Source organism: Cibotium barometz, chromosome 7 (assembly GCF_041138505.1).
Source record: "Cibotium barometz isolate CiBa-2024 chromosome 7, ASM4113850v1, whole genome shotgun sequence".
Taxonomy (NCBI): domain Eukaryota; kingdom Viridiplantae; phylum Streptophyta; class Polypodiopsida; order Cyatheales; family Cibotiaceae; genus Cibotium; species Cibotium barometz.
In genome coordinates, this window is record NC_141052.1 from 44901390 (window position 1) to 44921795 (window position 20406).

Here is a 20406-nt window from a genome sequence, read left to right on the forward strand (position 1 = left end):
AGTAGTAAGGCCCATGAATCATGATCCATGAATGATCATCCACGTGAAGTGCTCCCCTCATGGTCATGGGTAGCTTGTGCCAAAGAAGCATCAAGCTCATCCTCAGTCTCATCCTCATTGGCATGCTGCTCCTGCACCTCATCCTCTTGTTGCTCTTCTTGTTGACTCATCTCCCACTCGGTGAAGGAATCTGCCTTCTTGGTCATGCTCTTGCAAAGCATTCGCAAGTTCGCGCTGACGAAGACAAGGTCATTGGCACGCTCTACCCCGAGTCGGTTCCTCTTTCTAGAGGCAATGTGGTTGTAGGTACTCCAAAGTTGCTCCAAGCAAGAGGAGTTGACGGCCTTGCTAAGTATGCGGATGGCAAGCTGCTGCAGCTCCGGTCCATATGAACCAAAGTCCTCCCACCATAGAGCAGCACCAACTTTGGAGCGGTCGACCTGTGCATCATGACAGCCATAGGAGCCATGAAATGACCTGTACATCGAAAGCTAGTCCCAGATCTTGCGCCTAACCGATGCATCAGGGACAAGACGATCCAAGATGATCCTCCATCCAATGCTCACCTCCCGGCCGTTCTCCTGCTTGTTGCCTTGGAATTCTGGGTCCACCACATAAGCTGTTGCATGCAATGGAGAGTAGTAGGAATTCCACCTTCCTAGACACAAGGCATGGATCTCCTCGTATCTGTCTTCGTCAAGCACGAAGTCTTTCAACTTCTCTATCATGCGATCCATGGCCTCGTAGACCTTGCCTATGCATGGTTGCATAGCGTCTACAATCCTCAATAGGTGGACTATGGGCCTCACCATAGCATCTGTGGTCTTCACACGCTCCCACCAAGAGGCGTCATCCGCCTGTAGCCTACACTCTTGGTCACTGTTTGTATGGAACTCTTACATGGCGACAAACTCGTCGCTAAGGAAAAGCCCCCTCAAAGCACCGCTACAATCCTTTAACCGGCCCAACATGAGAAAGTTGTAGGCAAACTGGGTGTCGGAATATTTGAGGAGAGAGAGACAAGACCTCTTGTTGAACTCATGCCGAAGTCTTTGGTGGTTGAGGACAAAGGAGACCATGGTGTTGGCCTCCTCAATGAGCGGGCTGATCCATGGTAATGCCCCGATGTCCTTGAGGAGGTTGTTTAGGCAATGAGCCATACAAAAGGACACCGTGACATGTCCATACATATCTTGGAGAATAGCTCCCGCCGCCCTATTGGAAGGCTCCCCATCCGCAACAAAGCCCACTACATGCTTGGGGCCAACGATCTCCATGGTGGTAGCCCACTCCGCCGCAAGCACATCCGCGCTCTTCCCAGTGCCAGATGCATCATGAGATGAGATGAAGTACATCTCTCCGCGGGAATATGCAACCATGCCGTGAATACTCCTCTTGCGGGTGTCACTCCGACCATCCACAATGAGGGAGACTCCTTTCCTCTCCCATTGCCGCTTTGTGTTGTCGGCCTCTTGCTCTACAATGCGCTTCTCCTTCTCGAGCAATGTAGTGTGCAAGCTCTCGGATGAGGGGGGCGTATAGGTTGAGCCATACTCCCCAATCTTCTTAACCATGACCTTGAAGTATTCCGACCTATTCAAGAAAGTAATTTACTAATGAGAAGGGGACTAGGATGATGAAAACATGAATGATGAATTGGCAATGATCGATTGCACTTACCTAACGGGCCACCGCCATATCCACCTCCTCCTTCAACTTGGGGTTTCAATTCTCCCCAAGTGTAGATTGTCGTCGTGGGTCACGTAATGGTTGAGAGGCCGTGGAGATGGAGGGTGCCGGTGTCGTGGATGAAGTAACATTCCGACTTGATGGTGAAGGTGATGGTGTGCATGATCCCGATCAACCACATGACTCCATTGTAGAGGCTTGAGTTCCTCTCCCCATCGTCGCGGGATCCACGGCCACTCGTCGTGTCCTTCTTGTCGCTTCGACCGCCTCGTAGACGCTAAGCTTGTCAAGAAGTTCCCGTCTCTTCTCGGGCGTGACATTCGTGCAAAACCTCACCTCATGCCCACTCTCATGCAAGAGGTGGGCTCGCACTTTGTCGGCGCCACCCGTTCGCCGGTACGGGCAAAGCTTGCATACCCATGGCCGAGAACCGCCTCATTGAGCGGATGGGGTGTAGTTAACCTCCTCCCACCATGTCCATCCCGTTGTCCTTCTACGAGAAGCCTCGACACGTGAGGAGGATGCCATGGTTGAAGATGGCTTGACTCTTAAGCCTTGAGGAATGAGAGAGAGAGAGAGAGAGAGAGAGAGAGAGAGAGAGAGGCCTAGAGCCTAGAGGCTTGGAAGTTGGAAGACTCAAGACTCAAGAGGCTTGAGGGAGAGGTGAGAGAGAGAGAGAGAGAGAGAGAGAGAGTCTAGATAGTAGGGTGGCGGCCCGCGGGCCTTGTGTGAGAGGCTTGGAACTTGGAAGTTGGAAGCTAGAAGAAGCTTGAAAGCTTGAAAGTTGTGTGTGCTTGTAGCCTTGTAGAGGCTTGTTCTTATATAGATAGGCAAGAGAGAGAGGCAAGCCTCAAGGGCAAGAGAGAGAGAGAGAGGGCCCAGCCTCAAAGGCTCAAGGGTCAAGGCCCAAGCAAGCGGCGGCTGGAAACGGCTGGAAACGACGACTTCAACGGCCATAAACGGCGACTGCAACGGCTATAAACGGCGGGCGCAACGGCAGAAAAACGCGCAAATGGCTCCCTGCCGTCCCCTCACAGAACCGTCCCCCACCGGCGTCCCCGTTCTTGAGGCGTCCCCGTCGCCGTCCCCTGTGAGTGACGCTTCTTAGGGGACGTCCGTCTGTCCCCTGCCGTTCCCGTCGCCGGTCCGTCCCGTTTCGGCGTCCCTCCATTCCAAGCACTCGTCCCTTCCATCCCCTGTGACTATGTGCTGCCTATATGCTGGATGAACTGCTGTCCCACTGACTTTCCCCTGTCTCCTGGAAAGGAAACGCTGAAGGGATGGCTTGGAACTAATGTATTCTGTCTATATGCTGAAAACGTTGATGCTCTCCTTGTTGCCTGGGAAGGAAACGCTGAGGAGATGGATGCTCAATGCGTTTGCTGAATTGATATCTATGCGTTGAACTGAGATGATTGGACTGAACTGGATGCGCTTCTGTTTATATGTGGGAATGATGCTGGTCGGCCAGCTCTTGGATGCTCACAACTGGCCATAAATGCCCTGAAGGCTGTCGGCTGCCCATAAGGTGCTGTCGGTTGGTCATACTAAATGCCTTACAATGGGCTCAAGACTAAGGTGCTGATGTTGGTGCTAAAACACCCCCATATACATGCTCATGCTGATACATGCCTGGATAATCCTTAAATGTGCTGATTAATGCTTGATGATGCCATGCCACTTGTACACCTAATGGGTGTGCACGTGACACTTGGTATGAGAAGACACATACTTATTTGACCACGTAGGGTTTTCGCAGTAATCCAACAGAGAGCACCCTCCATGTGAAAAAGGATCATGGCACTTTGATTATGCTCATTCTCATTCTTAATGTGGATGACATGTTGCTAGCTGGGAATGATATGGGGAAATTTCAGCATTCAAAGCTAAATTGCAAACGTCATTTGAGATAAAAGATTTGGGATTGTTGCATTATTATTTGGGCATACAATTTGTGCAAAGAGATGTTGGGATTTATGTACAGAAATCAAAGTACATTCAAAAGCTGTTGCACAAATTTGGGTTTCAAGATTGAAAGCCCATCTCTACTCCAATGGAGCCAGGGCAAATTGAGCATGTATGATGTTGGAGTGTTTACAGCCAAGCAGTTAGCTGCCTCATATACTTATGCAAAACATGCCTGGATATTCAATTTGGGGTTTCCTAGTGTATCAAATTTATGCACAGCCCAAGTATAAAGCATTGGCAAGCAGTAAAGCGGATCTTCCGCTATCTTCAGGGCTCCCTAGATCTTGCTTTGGTATATCCCAGGGAGGCAACTTGCAGTTACATGCTTACAATGATTCGTGACTACGATACACCGCAATCCACCGGTGGGAATTGTTTCTTTTTGGGGAATTCATGCATATCATGGTTGAGCAAAAAGCAACCCAGTGTTGCCACATCTACTTGTGAGGCTGAGTACAGGGCAGCCTTTACAACCACAATAGATTGTGTATGGCTGAGGAGATTGATGGCTAATCTTCGTGAGTGTAAGCAGACACCCACCACCATACTCACTGATAGTAGCCGTGGCACGAAACCCAGTGTTTCATGCACGTACTAAGCACAGAGAGATCAGGGAGAGGATACATGCAGGGAAGATCTCATTATCTTATTGCTCAATACAGGACAATGTTACTAATCTATTCACGAAGGTGTTGCCTCGAGAGAAGTTTGAAGCTCTCCACAAAGCTTTAGGCTTACTCTTCTACGGAGAGTGATCTGCTGCTGACCTTGTACATGTTCACATTGCCACTACAAAGAGGCTTTATTAGCATATATGCTATGCGTACTGCCACATGTGAACATGGGCCAACCAAGGGCACTTTTCTTCCTTTGGGTTTTTCCCCTTGGATATCTGGTGTGAAAGGACACCACCACTTTTATTGTATTTCGATATTATGGAGTTGACTCTCTAACTCCACACATTCCAATGCAATCCATTGTGTGAGCATCAATCACTATCCTCTGTGTACTAGCTTGTTGTTGTTGATTCTGTATGTGTGCGTTTGTGGGAAACACTAACCCTAATCAAGGACAGGCCCTTAGCCAACATTCTTGAAGTTTGTAATAATTTCTTTTAAAGAAACACAATAGCTTGCAAGAAATGATCAAGATTAGGAAAGATTTAATCAAGAATCACTCAATGATATTAAGTCTGCTCAAGTTTTGATTTTTGCACTAAGTCTTTGCAAACTTTATAAATCTCCACCAAGATTTCTCTGAACTTCACTATGCATAGCCAACTTTGCTCAAATCTACAACACAACTATTAAACTATACATAAATCTACTCAGATTTGCAAACAAAACTACACTCTGCACATAAATTTGCTCAAATCTGCAACAACTGTAATATGTACACTTTCTAGATAAACTTTGCACCAAGATTTGCACAGCAACCACCAGTATCTTCCAAACTGCTAAGAATTTAAAGAAACTAGGCAAATGTTGAAGGAAACTAGGATTTATGAAAAGATTTGATGAAAGCATTCATTAATCAAAGGAAATTGTGCACTAAACCTAGGGAATAGGATTTTTGAAAATAGTGATTAGCATATATCCGAAAATGATTGACACTAATCTCATTGCTAATCCACATAAATCAAGATAAAAGAAATCCTGAAAAATTGTATAAAACTTAATTAAAAAATGATGAAGTCTTAGTCACTATCAAAATTAGAGCCAAAAGCTACAAGATCAAAACCAAAAGCTCTGATACCACTACAAGAAAGGGATCTAGGGATAGAGATGAAGATTGTACTGATGAAGGGAGTACCACCATAGATCCACTCATCATAGGGAGTAGTACCTAGACATGGGAAGTCTGCAGACACAGCCTTGCACTTATTAGGATGAAGTACACACGTGCTGCTCATGGAAGTAGCCAGCATGAAAGCTTGAGCCTCCAAGAAGATAAAGTGTATAATGATCCAGAGATATAAAAAGGGTTACAATAGTCCTAGGAATGATACCTTTTATTGTCCCCAAAGCCCCATATGCCCAAATCCCACATGCTAAATGTGCCTTTCTGCTGTGAGCACAATCTCACCAATGCCTTTCATAGGATACGAATGATTATTTGCACATGAGACAACCTTACCTTCTGAGGAAGCCCCTAGCTTTGTGAACAAATCCCTCCTAGAGGTGATGTGTCTAGAGGCCAAGCTATCAAAATACCATACAACTTGTTTCTCATCCACACTGAGAGACATGCTCTTGAGAAGCATCATAACTGCATACAAAAAAAGCCCAATCATCCTGCACATAATTTGCCTGATGCATCATCTTTACCTTTAGTATGTTGGCATCCACATGATCACACATGGAGCTATGGAGGATGAAATATCATCATAGTGGAGTGTGTAAACGAGAGAGAGAGAGAGAGAGAGAGAAAGATATATTAAGCGTCTATTAAAGACCCAATGGGCCTATGAGACCAAAGTGGTACAATAATGTCCATGGCATATCTCATCATGGAATGGAAAATAAAACAGAATGAAAACATAAATATAGCTATCTCACTGGGGTGATACAAAACTGTCCATGGAAACTCGTCATGAAATACTAAGAACATAAAAACATGGGAGCAACATCAGCTCCGAGTAGATGGTATACCACTCTCCAAAATGTCAAGCATGGGGTTGATGAGTATGGCCGAGAGGTCTCCCTCAGCTATGTCACGTGGAAAGGTAGCTCGATGGCCGTGGAGCATGTCTTGGATCTGGAGCTGATGAGGTGATCGTGGCCGACGGGGGAGTCGAGGGCGTCGGGCACGCTGGAGTGCAGAGGCTTGGTCCGAGGTAACTCCTCTCAGGTGAGGTAGGTCCAGAGTAGCTCGTGGAGGGTCCACAAGATCCACTATGTCGGTGTCCTCCACCCCCTGGGTCCGGAAGAAACTAGTGATGGTTGGCTGCCGAGGGAGGGGGTGGGGTGGCTGGGGCTTGTGTCTCAAGGGTGTCCCTGTGTCTGCGGAGCTCAAGTAGGAAGAGGCCTAGGCAACGCTGGTCCTAGAAGTCAATGACCTTGGAGAGTGGACCGAATCCCTCACGAAATAGACAGTGAAACCTCCCGCGGATCTCATAGTATACTCGGCAGCGGCATATGTAATGCTCCTCCGTCTCAACCTCTGTGTGGCAGTGTCGGCAAATCCTCTCCCCTCTGGGTGTTAGTACAAGCTTCCCCGCTCTGAAGATGCGCTCAGCTCTACCTGTCTCCACTCTGCGGCGGTGGGAAGAAACCCGTATCTGGCCAGTTGCAATCCACATGGCATGGGACATGTGAACACTCAAGTAGCCCGACTGCTGGATGAATCCTTCCTCAGTGAGTGTGAGGAAGTGGTCTCTGTAAAAGTGCATCTTCGTGGTGAGCTCCGGGGGTGTGATTCATGTGCAATGTGTGCGTCTTCTAAAGACCCAATGGGCCTATGAGACCAAAGTGATACAATAATGTTCATGGCATATCTCATCATGGAATGGAAAATAAAACAGAAACAAAACATAAACATATCTATCTCATTGGGGTGATACAAAATTGTCCATGGAAACTCATCATGGAATACTAGGAACATAGAAACATGAGAGCAGCCTCAGCCCCCAGTAGATGGTATACCACTCTCCAAAATATCAAGCATGGGGCTAAAGAGTATGGCTGAGAGGTCTCCCTTAGCGATGTCACCTGGAAAGGTGGCTCGATGGCGGTGGAGCATGTCCTCGATCTGGAGTTGATGAGGGGATCGTGGCCAACGACTGTGGGGCTGGGGGCGTTGGGCATGCTGGAGTGCGTAGGCCTGGTCCAAGGTAACTCCTCTCGAGCGAGGTGGGTCCACAAGATCCATTGTATCGGTGTCCACCTCTTGGGTCTGGAAGAAACTAGTGATGGTTGGCTGGGGAGGGAGGGGGCGGGGTGGCGGGGGCCGAAGCTCTCTCAAGAAAGTGTCCTTGTGTTTGTGGAGCTCAAGCAGGAAGAGGCCTAGGCAACGCTGGTTCGGGAAGTCCATGATCCTGGAGAGTGGACCAAATCCCTCAAGAAACAGACAGTGAGACCTCCCGCGGATCTCATAGTATACTGGGTAGCGGCATATGTAATGCTCCTCCGTCTCAACCTGTGTGGCATAATCAACAGATCCTCTCCTCTCTGGATCTCCGTATGAGCTTCCTGGCTATGAAGACGCGCTCAGCTCTACATGTCTCCACTCTGAGGTGGTGGGATGAAACCCGTATCTGGCCAATCGCAATCCGCATGGCATGGGACATGTGAACACTCAGATAGCCCCACTGCTCGATGAATCCATCCTCAGTGAGCGTGAGGAAGTGATCTCTATAGAAGTGCATCTTCGTTGGGAGCTCCGAAGGTGTGATCCATGTGCAGAGGGTGTAGCGGCAAAGAAGATCTAACCACATAACCCGGTTGGTATCCTCGTGAGAGAGCAGGAGAAAAGGGGAGTCCAAACTATGCTGAAGGGGTGGTAGGTGGTCCATGCGGAGCCCATATACTGAGAACCAAGTGGAAACTAATGCATACGATACTCCAGAGTGGCCCTCAAGTGCTAGCTGTCTCGAGGGCTCCAAGGCAAGAGTGCATCCACTACCATCAGGGCTGTAGCAAACTTTGCCTGGATACAAAAGGCCAAAAATGACCTATGAGAGAGAAAGAAAGAAAGAAAGAAAGATATATTAACGTCTACGAGAGGCTAAAGTCGGCCTATGAGACAAAAAATAATACAACTGTGTTCTTCCGGTCATCGGAAGAAAAGAAACAAAAGAAAAAGTGTGCATGTGTCTGGATACAACTGTGAATCATCATGGATCGGTGGAGCCCATATACAAACAATATAAGGGGGGTGGGGATGTGGATGGAGTGCTAAGGCAAGATGCATTTCTATATGCTGAAGGGGTAGTACAAGCATGCTATGCAGATCTATGTCTAACTCCATCCAATGCCATAAGAGGGATATAAGATATCATACATCGCCGATGCTGAGGCTGTGAATGGCATGAACATGTACCCTGAGTCTGAATGAAAGCGAGCTAGCCTCTCCTGTGTCTCCATCTGGTGTCTCATTCGGATAGCTGCTATCTCTCGGTGACGGAGTCGGGGTGCTCTATGTCCAGTCTGTCTAGGTCTCCTCCTGGCTCTCAATTCCTCTGCTCTCTGTGCGGTCACCCCACGTGGTACATCAGCTGGCACTGGCATAGCTTTCTGGAAGAAATCTGTGAGCTGGGACTGTCTCCCACCCCTAGTGGGAGCGGGTGTCTGGAGGAGTCTCTCTCGAGAACTATGAAGCTCTAGTAGTAGTCTGCCAAGCTGTCGCACGTCCGAGGCCTCCATCAACTGATGTAGTGAAGAGTGCTCCTCAAACAATCCTGCATATCTATCTCTGACCCCCTGGTGGGCTCTACATCTACATACAAAGTGATCCTCAGTCTCCACCTCCTCGCGGCACAATCTGCATATCCGCTCAGCTCTGGGAACCCATGCCGCTCTCCCAGCTTCTATCTCTAGCTGATGTGATGAGACTCGTAGCTGTCCAATAGCAACGCGAGAGCTGTGTGGCATGTATACATCCATGTACTGCGGTCGATGTATAAACCCATCCCCTGAGATGCTCATAAAGTGGTCTCTGTAATACAGCATCTTCGGTGGTAGTGGGCTCTCTGGTGCTGTCCATGTCTCCTGTATGTAGTGCTGCCATATGTCCTGTCTCATCACTCTATTCCTCTCATTGAGAGAGAGGTAACCCCGTGGAGCAGAAATGTGCCTGATGACACTGACGCTCAAGGCCAGCAAGAGCTGCATACCCCCGGGTCACTCTGTCTCGGACTGCCTGAGCCATGGAGAAGCGTCTAGCAAAGCTAGTAAATGTGATGCCAAGGTAAACAACATAAGAGCTCACCACCTCGACCCGCCCTCCTGCTAATGTGAGAGTAGTGTGGCTCCTGACTGCGGGTGAAGTGTGGAAGATCATAACCTTGTTTTCCCAAGGTTCACTGTGAGCCCCTGCTGTGCGCAGAAGTCATCAAGAGCCACAAGGTGTCTTTGAAGCCCAACCTGCGTGTCGGATACCAAGACGATGTCATCAGCATAAAGCATAACATGGACACTAATACCTAATAGCTCAACCCCAGAGCCTCCTCCCTATGTGATGTAATTGACCATCTCATCAATATAGAGCCCAAAGAGCGTGGGGGAGAGCGGGCACCCTTGCTTCACACCAATGGTGCTAGCAACTGTGTCGGACAAGCCTCCTGGGCATCGGACTCTCCCAACGACCTGCTCATATAGCCTGTGTATGCCCCACATCATGTCTGAAGGTATGCCTAGTGTCTGTAGTCGCCGAAAGAGGCGCTCTCTGGGCACAATATCAAATGCCTTGCAGAAATCCACAAAGCAACAATAGAGCCGTTGCCTCCGTGCCTTGGCCTGATCAATCAGGCACCTCAATGTAAAAATGTGGTCGATGGTCGAGAAGGCTCGACGGAAGCCTGCCTGGCCTGCTGCTCTCAATCCCCCAACCTCTGCATGAATGCTCAGCTCTGCCTCCAAAACTGCCCCGTATAGTTTGGCCAATATATGGCCAATCATGATGGTCCTGTAATTCCCGGGGTCTAGTACATCTCCCGCTTTATGGATCGGCACAATAGTGTGCATCGTCCACTCAGCCGGAAACCCCTTTGACAGAGCTCTGTTGAAGAGATGAGCAAGAAATGGTGCCAATGTATCAATAGCATAGATGAGATGCTCTCCCTGTAATCTTGTATGATCTGTCGCCCGTCCATGTTGGAGAAAGAAAGTTGTATTAACGTCTACAAAAGGCCAAAATGACCTATGAGACCAAAAGGTTACATCATGTCCATGAAATACATCATCATGGGTACTAAAAATAAAAATTAAAGAAACTAATAAGAGCAGAAATGTCAGATTTGATCCCAAAACAAAAAGTGTCCAACTCTCATATCACCCTAAAATATCCCGCATAGGATGCTACAACATGGAACCCAATGTAATAAAGATGGGTCGGTGGGAGAAAGTCCTATGGTGGTGGGAGATAATGGCTCTGATCCTCCTGTAGTGACATGGGTGTGGGCGGGGACCACGAGGTTGAAACTTGAGGACACCCGGCTCTGCATAGCTTAATGGCTCTGTCTAGTGTCACTCCTCTTGGCTGAGCTCCTGCATCAGCCTGAAGGTCGGGTGTAGTGGGAGAGAGAGAGAGAGAGAAGCAATAGAGCTCAAGTATATGAGAGAGATTGCACAACTTGAATGGTACTCATATATGAGAATGAAGGACCCAAGTATATGCATTTATAGGCACCAAGGACTTTGTCTTTGACCCTAAATAAGAGCACATAGTGTGTTCAAACCACAAAAGACACTAGACTCCAGACTAACTCCGAAATATCCCAAAACCCCCCCTTCGGAGTGATGGTGGAGTTGCATGCATAACCTTCAATAGTCCCGTACACCAACACAAGCAATGACACAAGACACATTCCCCGCTTTAGACCTAAAGGCCAGTAAGCATGGCTCAGAGGCTGCACAAAAGGCTCAAAGGCTCAACAAGCATGGTCTTGGTGAAAAACTGAAAGGTTAGGTCCTATCTAGGTTGACAAAGACAACCTACATCGGCATACCAAAACAACTTCAAAGTTTCCTATTTTGTATGAGTCAAGAATTCTCTGCTTGAGTAGTCTCCCAAAATCTGAGTTATTTATTCTAGATCCGTTTGGATTTTGTAATGCCTTATTTCTATAAAAGGCTCCTCTCCATCATACCCCTTTTGCCCCTGCTTCAGACGAGGAGGGGTAGAGGAAGAAACCCCCCCCCAATGTCGGTGTAGATCCTTTTGTGTCTTCGTTGTTGCCACGCGATGGATACTTGAGTTTGGAGCTCAAGCATGAGCATAAAAGTTGTTGAAGAAGATTCCACGGCGGAAAAGATGGGTGTTGTGGAGCCATGGATCTCATATGCGGTGTAGAAGGGCCCAAAAGCCAGGCACATGAAGGTGTCCATGTGAACAACAGCTTACGTGCATTGATGAAAATACCTCATGAATAAATTGTAATACCTTATCTCCAAATATAAAAAAATGTCAAAGCTGTGTTTTTTTTTGTTTTGCTGATGAAGAGCACCTCGTTGGCTTGTTGACGACAACTTGCTCTCCGATTCGGATCTACAACATAGGCTGCTCGTTGGCTGCTGCACGGCGAGCAGGCAAACGCAGGTAGAGCGCCAAGGAGGCGGGCGGCGCGGTGCCGGAACAGTAGCTTGCAAGGGTGGCTTGGCTGGCAGCAGCAGGCCACTGGGCACTAGCGCTGCCTAGTCTGGCAGGTGGAGTGGGCCAAGCAGTGGTGCCTGCGGGTATTTGGACAGTAGGGACATCCGGGCGAGTGAAGCCGACGGGTTGCGGCTCTGGGGCGGCTAAGCACGGTGACAGTGCTTGCAGAGAAGAAAACACAGTTGATGATGTAGCCGTTTGAGATCTTAGAGCCACGAAGATGAAAACAAAGATGTTGTTGATGATGGTGATGGTTGTAGCATCAAAACACAAGCTTCACATGTAGAAAAAGCAGGATGATAAAAAGCAGGCTCTAATACACGTTGGCATCCACAGGATCACACATGGAGCTATGGAGGATGAAATATCATCATCATAGTGGAGTGTGTAAAAGAGAAAGAAAGAAAGATATATTAAGCGTCTACTAAAGACCCAATGGGCCTATGAGACCAAAGTGGTACAATAATGTCCATGGCATATCTCATCATGGAATGGAAAATAAAACACAATGAAAACATAAATATAGCTATCTCACTGGGGTGATACAAAACTATCCATGGAAACTCGTCATGGAATACTAAGAACATAAAAACATGGAAGCAACATCAGCTCCGAGTAGATGGTATACCACTCTCCAAAATGTCAAGCATGGGGTTGACGAGTATGGCCGAGACATCTCCCTCAGCTATGTCACGTGGAAAGGTAGCTCGATGGCGGTGGAGCATGTCCTGGATCTGGAGCTGATGAGGTGATCGTGGCCGATGGGGGGGTCGAGGGCGTCGGGCACGCTGGAGTGCACAAGCTCGGTCTGAGATAACTCCTCTCGGGCGAGGTAGGTCCAGAGCAGCTTGTGGAGGGTCCACAAGATCCACTATATCGGTGTCCTCCACCTCCTGGGTCCGGAAGAAACTGGTGATGGTTGGCTGCCGAGGGAGGGGGCGGGGTGGCTGGGCCCTGTGTCTCAAGAAGGTGTCCCTGTGTCTGCGGAGCTCAAGCAGGAAGAGAGAGAGAGAGAGAAATGAAATGATATATTAACGTCTTCAGAAGGCCAAAATGACCTACGAGACCAAAAAGGTTACAACAATTGGTGGATCTGATACAATGTCTGTGTAAGGAAAGCTAAAAACAACTAAACAACTAACTGAAACTGAAACAACTATGAGGAAAAGTACGGTACTAGGAGCTCCTAATGGATAACATCTGGGAGGAAAACTCCAGCAACAAAGGTAAGCATCATACACATCACTATCCGAAGATGTCTCTCATCGGTCGATGGCGGATATCCTCAATGTCCTCCATGGTGAGTACTCTGACTGGACGTCTCCCATGCCGTGCTAGTATGGTATTGATCCTCTGTTGTAGTCTCCGCCGGTGTCGAGATGGGCCTCTCATCTTGGGGCGCCTGGACCGCCCCAGCTCTATAGCCCGATCAATCAGTGTACCTCTGGTGCGGCTGTACTCTGGGGCTAGCTGCAATGCCTGTTGGCCTGACTGCTGAATCTCTGGTCGAAAGAAGTCTGTAATCTGCCTCTGTAGGTGTCTCTCCCTCTCTGATCCCCTCCCTCTCAGGAGACCCTCTCTATGTCTACGCAGCTCCAGCAAATACAATCCGAGGCATCTCTGATCCTGGTATCTCATGACTCTAGAAAGTGGTCCGAAGCCCTCTCTGAACAGGCAGTGAAAGCGGCCTCGTATCTCATAATATACTGGACAGTGACATATGTAATGTAACTCTGTCTCTGGCTCCATCTGGCACAACTGACAAATCCTGGCCTCAGCCGGTACTCCTCTGAATCTGCCAGTCTCAATCTCTAGCTGGTGTGAGGATGTGCGCATCTGACCAATAGCACACCGTACCCCATGAGAAAGATGAGTATCCATGTAGCTGGGTCTAATCACAAACCCATCCTCCGTGAGCTGGAGAAGATGATCTCTATAGAAAGCCATTTTCGTACCAAGCTCGTGTGTCGGCTGTATCCATGTCCTCCTAGTGTCTAGCTGAGTCAAGTCCTGCCTGATAAGTCTGGTAATCTCTGCCCGTGTGAGAGAGAGGGAGGGTGCATCCAGGGAGTACTGAAATGGAGGTAGCCTGTCCATACTAAAGCCATGCAGCTGGAACCAAGCTGTCATCTGTGCATACCAACATGATCCGTCTCCCTGTGATGCCAACTGTCGTGAAGACTCCAGGGCTAAGCGAGCATATCTGTCTCTAGGGAGAGCCCAAGTGCTATGTATAAAGGAGACTGATCGAGTGAGTGCCTCTACTACCAATGGGGGGGCAGCCATCTCTGCATGGATAATATCATGTGGTACGGAGGCCTTGGCCCTAATCATCCGGGAAATCATAGAAACCAAGGACCTCTCCATACGTCTCCATCCATCGGTGCTACCAGCTCGGCTGTGGTGATCCACTCAGGGTCCCCATATCTCCACTCCATACAGCATGGCTGAAGTGACCAAAGTGTCAAAGAGCTAGAGCTTCGTTCAAGGTTCCTGAAACTGAACCTGCGAACACATCCTCTCTAGTCTCCCCAATGCTGCATAAGCTCTGGTCAATCTGGTCTCCGCTGCTCTCCTCAAGGAAAATAGTGGGCCACTAAAAACCACACCAAGGTAAGTATATGCATCTGTATACTCCACTGTCTCTTGACCATATGTAAAGGTGGGTATTGACCTCCTAACCCACTGTGCTGTGGTGTTAAACACCATCACCTTGGTTTTACCAAGGTTAACAGACAATCCACTGTCCTCTGCAAACGTGTGCAATGCATCCAAATGACGCTGCATCCCCTCTGGAGAATCTGAGATCAGCACAATATCATCAGCATACAATAACAGCGGAATCCATGTCCCTGCTAGCTGTGCTCCTTTGTCACCCTCCCGCTCTACATAGTCCGAAACCTCATCCACATACATCCCAAATAAGGTGGGAGAAAGGGGGCAGCCTTGTTTCACCCCAATAGTGGAGTGAACCATCTCAAATATACCCTGAGTAGTACGTACCTGTCCCACAATTGTCCTGTATAAAGCCATGATTCCCCAAATCAGCTCTGTGGGCACTCCCATCTCCTGTAGTCTGCGCATCAGTCTGGCTCTCGGTACTGTGTCAAAAGCTTTGCGGAAATCCACAAAGCAACAATAAATCCTCCTGCCATATAATCTGCCCTCCTCAATAATAGCTCTGAGTGTCAAGATATGGTCAAGAGTGGAGAAACCTCTCCTGAACCCTGCCTGCCCTGATGCACGTATGCCCTCTCTCTCTGCCCATCTACTCAACTCCTACTCAAGAATAGATGCATATAATCTAGCCAATGTGTGACCAATCATGATGGTACGATAATTCCTAGGAAGCATGGGATCCCCTGACTTGAAGATAGGCACAATCGTGGACATATTCCAAGTCTCAGGAAAACCCTCACACATGGCTCGGTTAAACATCATAGCAATAAGCTCTACAAGCATATCTCTGGCATGAATAAAGTGCTCTGCTACCAAACCATCATGATCATATGCTCTCCCAGTCCTCATCCTGTCAATAGCTTTCCTTACCATCTCAGCAGTAAAGAAAGCACATGTCTCTGGGCATGGCTCCGATGGGTCTGGCAGGGGCGGCTGTCCTGGTGCTGTGTACAGGGATGCTGCATACTCACCCCAAATCTCTGTGGAGGTGATGGCTGGTGATGGTGAATGCTCATGGAATAGTCTCCATGCCTCGCCTGAGTCCTGACTCATAAATAACTGGTACAAATCCCTCTCTAACTGAGCAAGATAAGCCCTCTTCTTCCGTCGCACTAGGTGCCGGAAGGTAATCCGTGACTGTCTGTGAGTGGTAACACCCATGAGCATCTCTCTTTGTAATCTGATCCTCATCTCTCTGCACTCCTCATCATACCAACTGTTCTGGGGCATGTTCCCAGATCGTCTCCGTGTAGGCTGACTATGGGGATATGCCTCTGATGCTGCAGCATGAAGCGTCTCTATCAATATTTGAGTGAGCTCATCTAATGGCCGTCTCGGCTCCTCGGCACATAAGCGTCTGTATATCTCATCCGTGTACACGGTGTCAATCTCCCTCGTAAAGGTATAACGAGTGTGTGTGGAGACCTGTCCCAATGGAGCGGTGCTGAACTGAAATGTGAGAGTGAAGGACAAGATGGCATGATCCACTGCTATTCCAACCGGCCTAGTACCTACCATAAAATCCCGAAAAGAGGGAATGAGACTGGGCTGAGCCATAACATAGTCCACTGTACTAGCACCATGCCGATGTGGAAAGCTAGTGAAACCGCCCGATGTCGGGAATCTCTGTAGGCCATTCAGGATGGCCAATCCATGTGCAATCCCCATGTCTAGCAAATACCGCCCATACACTGTATTAACGTCTACTAGAGGCCGAACTCAACCTATGAGACAAATCAATGTACAACTGTAGATGTCCTCTGGATGTCCAAAAAAAAAAGACAAAATGAACATGAAATAAACTATGAAAGTACTCAGCTAGTGGGGGGGTGTGATGGATGGAGCACTATTGCTAGAGGCTCAGTATGCAATCTATATGCGTACGGTATACAAGAATGCAATGTAGATCTGTCTAGGTCCAACCAGTACCATAATGGGAGTGTAATATGTGATACATAGGCGATGGTGAGGCAAAAATCCCTCGGAGCATGATCTCCGAGTGTGAGTGTAAGTGAGCAAGCCGCTCTTGGATATGGTGTTGATGTCGAGCTTGTATCTCTGTGATCTCCCTCTGATGTAGTCTGGGAGTCTTCGTCTCCGTCTGGCCCTCGGAGGTCCGCAGCGCGTTGAAGTGTAACCCCCTCCTGTGTTAGGGTAGGCACTGGGATAGATCTCTGGAAGAAATAAGTGAGCTAGAGCTGTCGCCCACCTCTCCCTGTGGTATGAGTCCGTAGCAGTGTCTCTCTGTGGCGCTGTGTCTCTAGCAAGAACTGGCCAAATCTGCGTTGGTTTGCGGACTCCATGATCTGGCGGAGTGAGGGATGTCCACTGAAGATGGTGGTGTATCTCTCTCTAATGACACTATATGCTCTGCATCTGCATACATAATGCTCCTCACTCTCAACCTCCTACTGGCATAGTCTGCATATCCTCTCTGCTCTGGGGATCCGTGCTGCCCTACCTGCCTCAATCTCAAGCTGGTGTGATGACACTCTGAGCTGGCCAATCGCCACTTGGGCACTGTGAGGCATGTACACATCCATATATCTGGGTCGCTGAATGAATCCATCCGCTGAGATACGCATAAACTGATCTTTGTAGTATAGCATCTTCAGCGGTAGAGGCTGACTGGGTGTAATCCAAGTCTCCTGAGTGTATTGCTGCCATAAATCCTGCTGAAGGACTCTGTTTCTCTCACTGTGAGAGAGCTGGATGTGTGGTGCATGTATATCATACTGGAAAGGTGGCTGGTGATCTATGCTGAGACCATGCACAACTTGAATGGTACTCATATATGAGAATGGACCTTGAGCCAAGGGTTGATTCCAAACAGCCATCAAACAAGGAGAAGGATGATGCAGGTAAGCCCAAGAAAAAGGGCAAGTGTCATTAATGCAAGAAGCCAGGGCATTATATTGATGAATGCAGAAAGAGGATAGCCAAAGAGAAGAAGAAAGAATCTGGTATGGTTGTTGACTCTTCTACTACTATTGTGTTGAATATTTCGGAGTTAGTCTAGAGTCTAGTGTCTTTTGTGGTGTGAACACCCTCTTATTTAGGGTTAAAAGACAAAGGCCTTGGTGCCTATAAATGTATGTACTTTGGCCACTTGTTTTGCCTTTGCCTTTGTTATTTTGCTAGATCATGGCCACACAAACCCATAGACATGTTCTTCTTTGTCTACTCTTCTTGCAAACAAAAGCGCACCAATTCTTGGAGTGTGAGTGGGTTAGGGTTTCCCCTCATAGACGAGTTGAGCGACGTGTGGAAACTCAAGTATGACTCATGCAAAGAGTTAAGTGTCATAGACACTGGCTAGTTGTCCAGAATCGCTTCATCAATGTTTAACAACTTCTTATGAAGACCCTAGATCTTCGTCAAGTGATCCCACATGCTGTCCCTCTCATTCATATGCATACCATCAAGCTGTCTTTTCAAATACATAACCTTGGCCTCATTCTTGACCTGGTACATGGCCTCCAAAGTATCCCAAGCATGCTTTGATGTCCTACAAGACATGATATGGGGTATAATTGAACTCTTAACCGACAAAGCAATTAAGGACATGGCCTATGCATCTCTTGCATCCCATCTTCTTTGCTCCTGTGAGGGCGCAGCAGGTTGGTGGGCTTGGGCCTGCTGACCACCTCGCCCATCACCTCTTTGAGTCATGCCAAGTGCAATGTCTGTAGGACAGGTATCATACCTGCTCACAAAACCTCATAGCCCTTGGCCACAAGCAAGTTTTTGATCATGAAGCTGCACAAGGAGTAATTACTCCTGTCAAGCTTGTCTTCCGGTGCCAATACACCAAATACATCTCCAGCATTTTGTGCCATATCTAACTGCAAATGCATGGACATCAATGCACACAATTTCTGAAATGCTTTTTGTCAACTTTCCCTTGGAAAATGCCACACACTGCAAACTGCCTTGTAGCAGTCAGCTTCAGAAAAGTCCTGTAGGGAGCGAAACCAACAGCTGAAAGCAGAATTGACAAGAAATTTGATTACCTTGTAGGTTGAATGCCCCACTTTGTGCTGCAGAAAGCCCCAAAATCGAGATTTGCAGGTTTTGCAGGTACAAATGCAAGCAGAAACTGATGGTACAAACAGTATGGAGTGCAAGTATGGCGACTGTACAGGCAATAGGTTTGTGACAACGCGAGGACGTACGATTGCGTATGGGCTCGTGCAGGCGTACGAACATGTATGAGGCGGCACGATGATGTATGGTCGGGTATGAGGCGGCGCGGCTGTATGGACATCAAAAAATTTTAAAAAAATTGGGCCACTATAGTACCCTAAATACAAACCCAAAATGTAAAAGTATAGGTGTCTGGACACACCAAATGTCCGGGGGCGGGGGCAGGGGGGGGGGGGGGGGGGGACCTCTATAATGTGTAGAGGGAAAAAGTGCCCCTAGTAAGACCCCATTCACAGTCACTACCGCATATGTATATCCTACAGTGCATTGCTGCAAACCGTAACCCTAATCCCAACAAGGATGTATGCCTAGAGGTGGCTGAACATTCCTCCATTCGTACTGCAGGCTTTGTTTACCCATGATTCCATGGGTGGAGGATTCCTCAACACACCACTTTTTTTTTTAGTGGATATATTTTTTATATTCCTCAACACACCGCTTAAGCATCCCCATCATGGAATAAATTGCTCCTAGAGAGAAAATAAGACAACCAAATCTATGGGGTTAACACCAGTGCTGAGAAATACAGATGAATTTGGTGATTTTCTAGCGCATGTATATATATGCACCCGAGGTGCTGGCCGGACACTTCAGATGGTGTTGGCTTGTGGAGAGGACTGCCCACAACCTGTTTCTGACCTGGCTGACAGCTGTCCACTGACTGCCTGCTATCTGATGTCTGGCTGTTCCATGCTTGGGGATTGTGCCCTGAATACTCGTAGGTGTGTCACATTACCACCAGCCATGCTACATGCAAGAAGCTTTGCCACACAAAAGCCACGGTTATTGATCTCCAACCATTGGACCTTAGGGGAGCCTTGCATCTCATTATGCGCCCATGATCCATTACTCTCCTACATCCTAGTTTTATATTTTTCAAGGTTTTTTCAGTATAGTTTATAAAACTAAGTTTGTACATGTGTGTATAAATGTATTGGGGGAAAAAGGAGTCCAATTTCTGCTCTGGCAGTACTTTCATCAGTACTTGAGTATTTCGCGTATTGTATGCAGCTAACTTAACGTCCTTAGCCATTGTGTTCCAACCAGCAAACTCACACACTAGGGTCCCTATCTGCTCATGACCTGCGAATGTTTAAGCAAGCATCATCCTGTCCTTTTTCCACTCCACAATAGTAAAAAACAGCCCACATCTGTTGCTGCTCTTCTCCCACATGCTTCTTGTATTCACCTGCTTGGCTTGCTTTATCTCTTCCTAGCCCCACGCTATCAGAAGCTAGTGTTGTTGCCGTATGGTGGCGCATCCCAATCCTTGGTAGCCAATACTCTTCTACGTTCCCTCCGTAATACCCACAGCCCAGAAAAGTTCACATACATGTGCTACAAATTCAAACAGTGGGAGAAGTGATGGGTGCAAGTGAGCTGAAACGTTTGGAATAAAAACATATTTCCCCTTATGTAGGGCCTAGGCCATAGGGAAAAGGTAACAGCTATAAGGAAGTAAAAGTTCACTTACACACAGGACAATTGTATTTCTAATGACTCCTATATCCAGAAAAAACTTGGAGGTCCACAGCAGCCCACATTCTCTTTATG

At 47.8% G+C, this 20406-nt stretch overlaps 1 protein-coding gene across 4 annotated transcripts in view; it reads right to left on the minus strand.

Annotated features, from left to right (window-relative positions):
- The window catches only part of LOC147637063 (uncharacterized), a 104974-nt gene that overhangs the window by 26756 nt on the left and 57812 nt on the right, over positions 1 to 20406 (minus strand). The gene's annotated exons all lie outside the window — the stretch shown is intronic.